This window comes from Epargyreus clarus, unplaced genomic scaffold, assembly GCF_041222505.1.
Source record: "Epargyreus clarus isolate Ecla_fem2 unplaced genomic scaffold, WU_Ecla_fem_2.2 ptg000007l, whole genome shotgun sequence".
Classification (NCBI taxonomy): domain Eukaryota; kingdom Metazoa; phylum Arthropoda; class Insecta; order Lepidoptera; family Hesperiidae; genus Epargyreus; species Epargyreus clarus.
In genome coordinates, this window is record NW_027332215.1 from 5327593 (window position 1) to 5341194 (window position 13602).

Below are 13602 nucleotides of genomic sequence, written 5' to 3' on the forward strand. Positions count from 1 at the left end.
ACTAATTGTAAACTAACAGCCGTTGTTATGTACCAGAGTCGACTGGTGATTCTCACACTACAATATTATATTATACTTAGTATTTAAACAACTACATACAGCCTGCGCTGTCTAGCTGCGCGATTGAAACAATAAACCTGAAATACTATATAATAGAATTTAAAATTTTGGTTGAAAATATTCAGGGCCTTAAAATAGGTAAAGATTTTCTAACCTTTTTTTTCTTTTTTGTGGGGAAACCCTTCATGGGTTCCTCTTGGCCGCGGGGGCAGCGGAGAGGATATGCCGGACTCCTACCGGCTAAAACCCCACGGTGTTCCTCTGGACACCCTCTATCGGGACCACGGGTACGCTAGCAGCACTCGTCCGCAGTCCCGACGGCGGACGAGTGCTGCTAGTAAGTTTTTCTAACCTACTCTAACCTAACCTCCACCTGAAGTTATTTTATAATACACCAGTAATATCTATTGACTAAAATATTCATCATAATAATTATAATAGGTACAGTACGATTCTTTACGCTTCATTTACTAGATACAGATATACAACGGGACAGTCTTATTACGTGTTCATTACAACACATCAATTTGATCCTAATATCAGAAATAAAAGTAAAATTTTAAAGGTTTATATGATTAAATTTTAACATAATAATATTATAATTTAAGTCAATGATTTTTACAAATGAATTATATATTATAGTTATCTTAAGTGTGAGAATCGCCTTAAATAGCCCTTTCCATAGTCAATGCTATATGATTATGGTCTTGTCTGTTTCCATTAAGCTCAAAACGCGCTATCTCATTCGTCTGAGAAATAAACGATGGGATAGATCGTGCATACGCGACTTTATATTTATACGTTTAGCAATCATTTCCTCCAAATCTGTGTTTAAATTTGTATGAACTAATTTTTATAAATACACTGATTTTTTATTCGCTATCGACTAAATTATATGATTGATTTACAAAGTTAAAAATATAATTAAAAACAAATATGAACAAATTTACACACAGGTTAGGCGCATTACGCACATTAGAATCGCATTAAGCTCTGTTGACACAAGCGATTGATACGCCCGAGCGACAGTTTCATTATGCAAACTTCGTTGTATAATATGAGCTTAAATTAACCATTAATATAATAACAAACTTCAAATTACTAACAATCACTTTGAATTGCGCATACTGTTGTCATACAGCGTGTATTTTTCCTACACAAAAGTTGCGTGCGTTATTGGCCTAGCTAGCGTCGATTGTTATAACTCGCATAAGATATACATATGCCATAACTGAATGCCAGCGATAGAAAATAACAGAAAATGGCTTGCGGCTCGCAAATGGCTTGTGTTAACAAACACGCTTCGTACTGGTGATGTAGCGACGCTGACAATTACAAGCCGTTTGTTGAGAAGCGAGTGTGGAGAGAAGGAGTCTGGGACCAGCCGTGTCTTCGTGTCACACTTCAGCGGGGTCGACGTGGACGCAGCAGCAGGGCGTTGCAGCAAAGGAAATGACTCGCCCTCCAAACGGTTCGGTAAACAGACTCGCAACACCACAGTACAAAATATATGTTAAAGCATTTAGCTCATACTACTGTTATACCAGGCAAGGCCTATAGATGCTTTCTTATTTTTATTTTTCTATTCCCTTTGTATAAATGTTGTATCATATAAATGTAGAACAAAAGGTGAACCTTCGTTATTGTATAAAAATTTCCCCTCTAAACCTAGAAAAATATTTTACTGCGAAATTTCATTTTTAGAAATTTAACTCTATATTATGTACATTATTTATTTGTTACACCCAAAGGCATTATTTTAAGGCATCATACTTCTTAATTACTAACCGATAATGCTTATTATATTTAACATTTAACTACTAACAGATTTAACTTGATTTTAGTACTAATGTTTCAGATTCTAGTGTTGCTTGTCATCAATTGTAATACAAATGCCTTAAGATGGCCTTGTGTGTAATCAAATGAAGGGAAAATAAGACGAAAGTTCACCTTCAGACTTTATTATTTCTCTTAATTATTTTCGTGGTATTACAGCGGCGACTGCCGGCGACAGCGTCAACATTGAAGAGCACGCTGTGTAAATGATTGAAGACCGACCTAGCGTTCCACCATAACACGATATGTTTTATATCAATTCAGTATTATACCAAAGAAGATTGTCATTATGTTACAACATATCGCGTTATGGTACATAAATAAACCAAAGAAGACTGACATATGTTACAACGTTTCGCCTTATGGCTCATAATTATACCAAAGAAATGGACTTAATAAAAGAAAATAATGTGTGAGCAAAACATGCTTAAAATATCTCAAAGTGTCTCGATCACTATAAACTATATTTGAGCGGTGGTGGTGGTGACCTTATGTGTATGGACATTTGAAAATACCAAAGAAGCCCGACGTTAAATTCCGTCATTGTCAATTAAGACGAATCTAATTGCATGCATGACTCAAAATGGAGTTAATGAAAATAAAAGAAATGGACTTAATAAAAGAAAATAATGTGTGAGCAAAACATGCGTAAAATATCTCAAAGTGTATCGATGACTATTACTATATTTTAGTGGTGGTGTTGACCTTATGTATATGAACATTTAAAAATACTCATTACCACCGTACCCACCGACAAAACCATTTGACTTTTAAGTGAAAGTGAATTGACAGTAGAATCAACTTAACGTGTGTTTAGAAGTAATTACCCACCTTAAAAATAATTAACTTATTCCATTATTATAGTATGCATGATAGTCATTATTGTATGCACTTAGTACTTATTACTACTTATTATATAATGTCTTTAAACTTTGTAATATTAAGGTTTAAATGTATTAAAAAATAATTTTGAGTAGAAAACTTACTGTATGTGTCTAGTTACGTACTTTAAATAAAAGCACTAGTAGGTACTTCTATAATTACCATGGATATTGTATGTTATATTCTAGTCATAAGCACAGAAGAATCAGAATAATAAATCGTCTGTAAAGTAAAAACAAGCAATCGTCTGTAAGTGTTACGAAATAAATGAAACTCTGCGCATTATTTATTTCATTACTCGACAAAAATATCTGAAACCCACGCGCAGTGAAGTTATTTTAGATCAAATAATATTTCGAAAATTAAACAGATTTCGCTTCATCATGTTTTAACAATTTACATAGCTAAGAATTTTAGGTTAATGATAAACAAGATTAGTAGATATTAGGTAGAATCCGCCAAACTTCTAGTCCGCTCTGAATATAGAAACGAGTCGCAACAGCAAATTGTAGATATTAGCAGAACGAAGACAGTGCGGGACCACCCCGGCAGCCTCCACAGCCCGCTCTCGCCTTACTTCTTCTCGCCCGCTCGGTACTTAGCTGCGTGCGTTAGGGTATATGCTTGTAATTGTGTTCGGCCGCATTGCGTCTCTGACTATTCCTGCGCGCAACAACTTCGGAGCGGACTAGAAGTTTGGCGCGGACTATAAATGTTTACATGTTGATCTAAGAAGATTAATGTATTTTAACTATAACTTCAAGTATAAAATTATTTCATAATTCGTACTACAGCCACATGAAACGGCAGCAACAAATGTCATGCGCAGCGAACCATTGCGATGTTCAGTATCGTCAACAGTTGTGGTCCGTTTGAATAAAACTACAAATTTTCATAGAAATCATCCGCTCATGCATTTATCGTTGTGATTTAGTGTGGTTGTGGTAGCTGTAAATAGGTGCTAAGGCTAGCGGTAGAGATACCCACAGATATGCTACAAATATTGCAAATACCCCGTCGCAACATTTGGCATGAGTATTTTAAGGAAGATCTGATCGAAGTATTTAACATTTATTACGTAAAGCTGCATCCATAATGGTACATCTTTATCGCTACTTCTTAAATAACTGTAAATGCAAATGTTTGCAAATCGTATCCAAACGTTTGGATGAACTATTAAACTCTCTTCACTTAATGTGTCTGGCGCTGGCCTTAGAGAAAAAATAAACTTAAATAGATACAGGTACATTCTCAATTATTAATTGTTATCGTAATAGGCTATGAGTAATTGTAAACCTATGAATATAAGATAGCTTTTATATGTCTGTTGTATATAAGCTTTTTGATTAATTTCATAATTTGTTAATAGTGATTTTACGAGTTTTCCAATCAATTTCAATAGATTCTGTTTATTTGTTCAGTCGAGCTGTACCATTATCTTAATTAACTGAACTGTCATATTTCTTGATAAGAAAAATCAATCAAAAAAAATTATATTTTGTTGCAATCGAAAATAGTAACTTCATCTTCGAATAATTATCGATACATAATTAATGCTAATGTATAAAACGAAACGAGAAGAAAATAGACAGTGAATAGTGAATGCAATCCCGACTCGAGATCGTAAAGTCGAGATCTCGGGATCCCGCGGGATTGATATTTCTAATCCCGCGGGATCCCGAGATTTTCGGGATCACGTCTAGTTAAAAAAATTACATCACTGTAAACGATGAAGTGCTTGTTGGTTATAGTGAGATTAAATAAAACAAAATATTAACGAAACAAAGTTGGGAACAAATGCCTTTATCCTTTAATTTAACTAAAGTAACGAAACAATTAACAGTTTTACTAAAATAATCAAAACAAGGTATAAAATAGTTAAAGATTAAAAAGTAGTTATGGGTGATTTTGAAAATAACTTCTTAAATAAATATAGTTCAAAAAACTAAAAAACACGCTTTTATGATAAAATCAACTAAAAAGTAGAAAATAATTTTCAATCTAGGAATCAATTATACTATTTACTGTTCCTTAATTGATTCCTAGATTGAAAATTATATTCTAGTGCTTTTTAGATTTTTGAACTATATTTATTTTATTAATTTTTGGTATTTGTTGTTATAGCGACCATAATTATGCATCGTCTGTAAAAAAATCAAGTGTCTATCTATTACGATTTAAGAGATAAAGCCCCGTGACTCACGAACAGACAGCGGAGGGTTTAGCGAGGGGCGCGAGATCGGGATCCCGCGAGATCGGGATTGCATTCCCTAGCAGTGAACCGTTTTGTCTTTGCTTATACAGACTGTTTCCATGTATTCGTTACAGAAACAGCAAGTTCTTACGATCAATTAATTACTAATTGCAAGTCGGTCTATTGCAATTTGAACAAGACTAATCTAGTATATAAAACAATTATTAAATGCATGAAACTTAAAGTAATAAATGAAGCTATAAACTAAAAAAGAACTACATTTACAACATTTACAAGGAAATTATCAATAAAACCATCTAAAATTGCCGTGTACCCATGGTGCCCAAAAACGCTGGCGGAGTAAACTTAATTTTTTTGTTTATAGTTTAATTTATTATATTTTACCTTAAACATGTTTTTAATAATTATAATTACATAAAAAGTAAATAATATATAGGCAAAAACAAATCGAGTATCGAAATCATTATGAAATGTTACTGAACTGTTTAAAAATCTTAATGTCATAGTCAATATAGAGAAATAATTAATTAATTACATTTATGAGTATGTAGATCAGAAGATCAGTTTCAATTTCTAATTGTTTCGATGTTCAACGTTGTAGACGTATTTTAATTATCTTAAATGTGTTGTATTTATGATGGTTTGCACATTAAAAACTATCAATGGAGTATGTTTTTACTTAACTTATGTTACTTTAACCCAAAGAAAAAGATCCTTATCTCACACAAAAATAACTAATAAAGACACTTTTCTACACTCACAGCTCAAGACTAGGATTCACTGTGTCGTGGATGCCATGGACTCGCAAAGACAGATACACCCAGACCCATTACAATCATCTAAATGCATCATTCATATACCTGTCTGGCCGGGGATCGAACCCAAACCAAATAAGCGTAACAAGGGTATGGTGACCGGGTTCGGCGTTTCGTCATAGTTAATAGTCTTATTTCAAAACTTTTTACTTCCTGTATGCAACTTTGTGAACTTACATCACGTTAGATAGTTTCCTAGTAATGTCTTATCAGACGTTGCTGTTCACCCTGGCCAAATGACGATTGGTAGACTTTATATGCCTTTAAGATTCTATAAGAGAACATTCAGACATAACTTTACTCACACACACACCTACTTCACTATTTAAACGTGATATAAATAATTTCGAACACACTACGATAAATGATTTCTAATACACACCTAGGTTAAAAAGGTAGAGATGGCTGAGATTTATACCTAACATTAGATGAACACAGTTTTAACTGATTGCGAAAAAGAGGATGTTCAGACACACCCATATCCATACAATACAGTGCCAGTGCAACAATACAGTGCCTGCATTATTGAAGCGCTTGATAACATATGCAGGTTATTGTAATAAAATTTTCTGTAGACGCTTATAGACCAATGGTTTAATGAAATGTTGTATTTAGTAGTAGTGTTTTATATAACATTATTATAATAAACGATGATACAGTCTAATGTTAATCAGGAATCTGTAAAACGCTTAACGGGAGCATTGAAATCGATCATGTTTGCCGACATATAAAATATATTAGTGTCTTATATAACGATCGCTCTCTAATCACATATTTCGAACCACAATGTCAAAGCTTTGCTAACACACCAATAAAACACACATAATTAAAATTTTAATCTATTTTTTCAAAATGGATTCATATATAACCCTTTTTGAACCTCAAGAAATTACCACTGCTTCGGAAGGTGTTTCGCTACGGAGAAGAAACAGCAAAGGAAACTCCAGTAGGGGTAAAATCGCAAAAATACTGGGTATATCAATTTCTTACCGTTATGGACAGAAATCACTTTGAGAGACATGACACATGAATAGATCACCGCAATTTATGCTAAAAATCTTTTAAATAAGAAGAATTTAGGCGTTAGGCAACCGCGCTGGCCAAATGCGTATTGGTAGACTTCACACACCTTTGAGAACTTTTCTTTACAACTCTCAAACATGAAAGTCTCCTCAGATTATTTTTCGGCTTTAAATAACGGAGATACGAAATATTTGTAATACACACATAATTTAGAATAATCAAGTGTGCGTGTGTGGGTTTCGAGCCTCAGGCCTCCCAATCCGAGGTTCAAACACTACTTTATTAATCTCATATCTCTATGATTTCATGATGCATTAAATTAGCATCAAATCGACTACAAGATTGCTATTTATATTATACTAAGGACTTTACTCTATGGCTAAGCTAAATAAATTTTATTCACAAATTACTTATTTCACGTATTGTTTGAAAGTTAAATATCATTTTTAACACGCTTTTATTAGCTTGGGTTGTATGTAGGTATGTATGTACGTAACAGTAACGGAATCTTTGAACCCGATTTCTATCCACATTGAACGTTCAGTTTAATTAAAAATTTTGAAGAATTATCAAAAACCGATGACAATACACGATTTTAATAATTTTGTAGCATTGTCCTTATCAACATCCTTAGGATTAACGATTTTCGAGGCGAGAGAAAGCGCCTTAGGGACAGTTCAGGCAATGTTACTAGATTGATTTTTAGCTTTGAAAAATAATAATGTTACTTCCCTATAACTCGAATGTACTGAAACATATGTATAATGCCATCTTGTAGAATGATTTTTAGGATTCCGTACTCAAAGGGTAAAACGACTGTTCGTTCGCCCTCCGCTGTCTGTTCGTGAGTCACAGGGCTTTATCGCTTAAACCGTAATAGATAGACACTTTTTTACAGACGATGCATATCGCTATAACATACTAAAATTAATAAAATAAATATAGTTCAAAAACACGCTTTTTTCACAATTATACTATTTACTGTTCCTTAATTGATTCCTAGATTGAAAATTATTTTCTACTTTTTAGTTGAGTTTATCATAAAAGCGTGTTTTTTTAGTTTTTTGAACTTTATTATACATAATATATAGAAGTGACAGACGAAAATTCATTCCATCTGATGGTTCGTAGCTGCCATCCATTGACATCTGTAATCAATCCGAAATAGGATTAGATATTCCTACCTAAGGTCGGCCACAGATGCGCCGCTACCCCTGAGGACTAAGCTGGAGCACCTCGGAAAAGTATGTCTCCCTTACCACACCTTTCAAACTAAAACACAGCAGCGTTTAACTTTACTATTATTAGGTAGAAACAGGTGTAGCAGTGGTGCCAACAGAGGCTTACCTCAAAGGGTTCTACTACCTTCATCTAGATTCGGCGGTGGTAAACGTAACGTTTTGTAATTTAGTTCGATTTTAAGGATTTTGATCTCAATCCATGTCTTTTTCCATACATTATCACGAAGATACTTTTCTGAGAATTGTGAATCAGGTCTTATGTAACTATAATTCATAAATAAAATAACAGGTCCAATTTGAACAATTTATTAAATACTAGCTGACCCGGCAAACTTTGTACCGCCTCAAAATCTATTTATCAAAAATACTTCATATAAAATATAGCCTATGTTACTCGTGGTTAATGTAGCTTTCGAATAGTGAAAGAATTTTTAAAACCGGTCCAGTAGTTATTGAGCCTATCCATTACAATTAAACAAACAAACAAAGTTTTCCTTTTTATAATATTAGTATAGATTCACTAGGCATTCTTACCAACCTGTAGATTGGAGAACAATGGCGAATGCACGATTGTTTTACAATAGCGATTCAAAATAAATTAATAATAATCGAAATAATTCTTAGTTAAGTAAAGGCATATTTGACACTTTCATATTTATGTAACAGTCACACATTTTTATAAATTACATAATTATCTCCTCGAAAATACTAAGTTAAATTTTATTTGTAAAAACTGATTTAAAAAATACTCCATAGTCGTCAGTCTATTTTTGTTCGGATCCTAATACGTATCGTTAAAAATACCCGAAAAAGTTAACTTATCGACTCCTTTTTTCATTCGATTTGTATAAAATGTCATTGCGATTTACAAATCTTTTGATTGAAGACCTAAATCTCAGTTTGATTCAATGAAGTTTACTTAAGGTTAAAAATAAAAAAAACTCATTATAACTCTAGTCTATTTACGTTTCCTCCAGAATTTTGGTATTTTTAAATTAATAAAACGGCCTTGCTACACAGCGATGAAACGCTACCAGCGTTCCGGGCACTACGCCATAAGCAGGAGTTTTGGGTGACATAGTTATTTTATAAATATAATTTTATAATTAAGATTTAATCTTATAATTTCAGTTTCACCTGGGAACGCACGCAATTCTAGGGACACACGCAATGTGTATGCTATACGTAGACATTCACTTAGTTAGTAACTATTCCGTAGTAAAATTCGGCTCAGTTAACTAAGTCTTACATAAATGACTCTTATGTTCACGCATAGATTAGTAAAGATTATTCACTCCTAACAAGAAAATGTACCCAGTTTTGAGAATTGAAGTAGTTGCGTAAAAAAGTTGCCATATCTAAGTGCTAAAATGTCCCTAAAATATTTGAAATAATTATTTATTTATTATTTAAATTACGCAGTATTAATTATTTATTTGTAATTTTTCTCTTAAAATGATTTTATTTGTCAAGAATTCAAAAAAATAACTTACTAATAAGCCATGTGTGGCTTCATTCAAATTCAAGGCGGCGAAGTATCTTTACTAATCTATATGTTCACGTAACAAAACACGTGTCTTGTGATTTACTTCTGTCTTCAAGAAAATTGGGTCTACAACGAAATTGGACCACTCAATGGCTTTCGAGAATAGGTCTTTGCTAATTATTTTCGTGTAGACATATTCTGTTCAAGTATCAATGGTAAATAGAGGTAATTTATAGTACGAAGGGTAATCTCAAAACATGTTTACGTACAGACAAATATAAACCATCGTTATTGATATATATCTTTTAATGTGTGATATTCCTAAATGTTCTCGTTAAAATACTATAATAAATAATATACTTGGCTTGGTAATAATGTTAACACATTTTAATTTTCAAAGCCAATTCCAGTGCCACCATATCTACATAATCTCGTAATCAGATCTAATACACACAATCACTACATAAATTTCGCATATGATTATTATTGTATTATTTAATAATATCAAAAATCTAATTTCGATTAAAAATAAAACACTGTACTCACTAATACGTAGTACCTACATAACTTAGAAAACACTTAATAAAATAGATAATATTTTAATAAATAATGAAACAATAACAATTATTTATAGCTACACTTATAAAACTTTCGTCACAAAAGCTTTGTAGACTGACGAAAAATATCGTCATCACATAAGGGCCGTGGTTACGTTACGAATAATCACTAAATGATTGCTTTGAACAAACTCGATTACGATAACGTAATACATAAGTTATCATCACAGAGTTGCCTCAATTTCTTGAGTTTTTGGCTTCATCATGTCATTACAAACGTTTAAGTTAACACTTCACAAGATTTCTAAACTTTCGTTTTAAAATCCCTCAATAGCTCTATCCAGGATGATGCCCATTTCGACCAGGATAGCATAGGTGATGAATATGAGGTGAGGTGATGAATACAGCAAGAACGAATCCCATGCTTCTTCTTAGAGTAAATCTACTTAAGAATAGCACAATCCACAGACATGTGACTGCGACGAGGAGAGAGCCAACGACGAAGTCGATGCCGGCCGAGTTGATGTGGACGGCAGAGCTGTCCGCTCCCTCCACTAAGAGAGTCAGGGTTTTTATGAGCCACGGCAGACCCAACGCGAAGAGAATCGCTAGGGAGTTTGCTCCAAGGGCATTTGAAACGCCGATACCTCCTTTACCTACAATAAAGAAATAGATAGAGTTAAGTACTATCCCAAATCACATTTTTAAGGTTCCGTACCGAAAGCGTTAAAACAGAACCCTATTGCTAAGCTGTCCACTGTCTTAATAATGGCATATACGTAGTTTGATTCGCACCTGGACAAATATTAATTAAGACGAAAATCTTGCAAGCTTTCTACCCCTTTTTTGAAAAAACTACAGGGCTTATAAATTTGAAACTTAACACAGTTACTTAAGGTTATATCTAGACTGGAACAACACGATTGAAATAAGGTTTTGTACAGAAAAAAAGCACATTTATAAAATTTAAAGTTAATGTTACATTGATGGCTGTATGACTTGGATTATTTTCGTTTCAATAATGGGAGAATAAAAAAACACCATGATGAATGCAAAATTTTATGAAATAATTGTCCATCAAAAATATGACAATGCTAACGTGGCAGCTTTCACCGAGGTTTCACCGGTGTATTATAAAAGCGTTTTGTTTCAAGTGTTTCTTTGTTTTACAACAGCAAACGAGCATACAGTCCATATGATGGTAAGGGGCTACTGCCGCCCATGAACATCTGTGATCAAACACAGATATGATTACATATTTCTACTTGGGGTCGGCCACAGATGCGGCGCTCCCCTGAGGACTAAGCTGGAACATCTCGGATAAGTTTATTTCTTTTTTAATAATATATGAGTAGCAGACGGGCATGCAGTCCACCTCATGGTAAGTGGCTACTGCCGCCCATGGACATCTGCAATCAAACCCAGATGGGATTAAATATTCCAACCTTAGGTCGGCCACAGATGCGCCGCTTCCCTGAGGACTAGGCTGAAACATGTCGGATAAGTAAGTCTCCCTTACCACACCCTTCAAACCAGAACACAGCAGCGCTTGTCGCTGCTGTTATGAGGCAAAAATAGGCGTGGCGGTGGTGCCGGAGTCGAACCACATAGGGTTCTACCAACTTAATTTAAACTATCCGTCCGATTTATTTAGTGTCAAAGAAAAAGTTAATCTATTTACAATATGCGTAGCGAAAATGTATCTTAATTAATAGTAATTTATGCATGATTATTTTGGCTATGTGGCTTCCATATAAAATTTACGTATCATCGTATCGTACATCAAGACATCTCTGACAGCAAAGTATAATATAGCCAAAACACATATCTTTATGAATTGTATTCTCCGGGTTATTCTGATGTACTTATCATTCATTATGCTGTAATATTGTAAAGTTTCATTCAAATCCGATGAATATAAGGCACAAACATCGCCTTTCGCCTTTATAATATTCATTGGATATTATAATGCTTTTGACGCGGTGTAGTTTTAAAAACTCCACATGATCGATTAATCTAAGTTTTTGTTTAGAATCTATCCGCAAATTTCATTTCCATCGTCAAAAAATACTTCGTGATAAACAGGCCAGCGACAAATTTACAATTTAGCGACTAACACATTGTGTTTTCCGGGAATACGTTCCCGTAAGAAACATAAAAGAAAATACAACTCTAATTGAGCAGGCCACACAAAACAAATACAGGTCTGTGCCACACGCATAATTCATTAATTTACTGTATAAATTTAATAGTTAATTTTACAATTAATAAAAATGTTATTTAATAGAATTAATTAGCAGCTCCATTGCGGATTTACGGAATGTACCCTCGGAGCTTTAGTAAATTAAAGAAATCGTTATGGCGAATTGAAAATTCACTGATAAGTAAATGGCCAAAATCGATATGAAGAGAATAATAAAGGACATTCATCAGGTCATCTTGGTGATTGGTATCAGACACCGGATTATCTTAAAATGTACTACGTTTCAGTCATCTACAATAGCTTATGCCTATACATACTTAAAAAAATACAAATCGGATGCAATAATTCTAATAATAACGATAAGTATAACGGAGTTTAAATTTAAGAGTAAAAAGATATCAAGGATAAAACGCAAAAAAAAAATGCAATCCCAAAAAAAAAGATATCTAATGTAAGTTATTCACCACAAGCATTTAAAGTGGCTCTGGTTCTGGATCAAAGGTAGCTTTGCTCCTCATAGGACTTCTGACGAAAGGTAGATTATAAGTGACCACATCTTTGCTGATATAGTATCTTAAACTGAATATACCATGCACGATTCGCGAACCCTTATAAAGCTGCGCTTTTTGTTAGTAATACTTAATTTAACGTTAGTGTGTACCTAAATTGGTCACGCCTTTCTCAGAAATATGCACCAATACTTTTAAATATGCAGTTCTCGTCAGATCACAATCACAATGTTACCCAAATTTCGAAATATTAGATTGTGTCCCCGTGGCCTAATAGGAAAGGCCCGGTTGTTGGTGCCGGAGATTGTGGGTTCGAATCCCACCGGGGAACACAATCATAACAGAATAGGTTTCACCAGACAGTGCGTTTTTGTGATTTTTTTCAATGTTGCTCACAAATTTCAGTTAATTTTAATATTATTTGCATATACATTGAATGAATTTTCCTGAAAAATGTTAAATTTATTTAATAAGTAGAACTGATTTTCATATTTAATTTTTTTAATCGGAATATTAATTGTAAATGTGTTTTTTTCTTATTTTCACCCAACTGCAAGGAATACTTATGTTCTTACATTATTTTTTTTTTTACTAAAGTAACAATTTTTATTTCACTATTATTGAATTCAACGCACCCTAGTGAAATCCTTGCGAACTATTACCAATGAAATCAACCCTGCGCAAAAACGCTACGTTTACACAGCGCCAACCATAATATAAAGCGACAGCGCCCTCTAGGGAAACATCCAGAATCAACCCCACATAAGAGTACTTG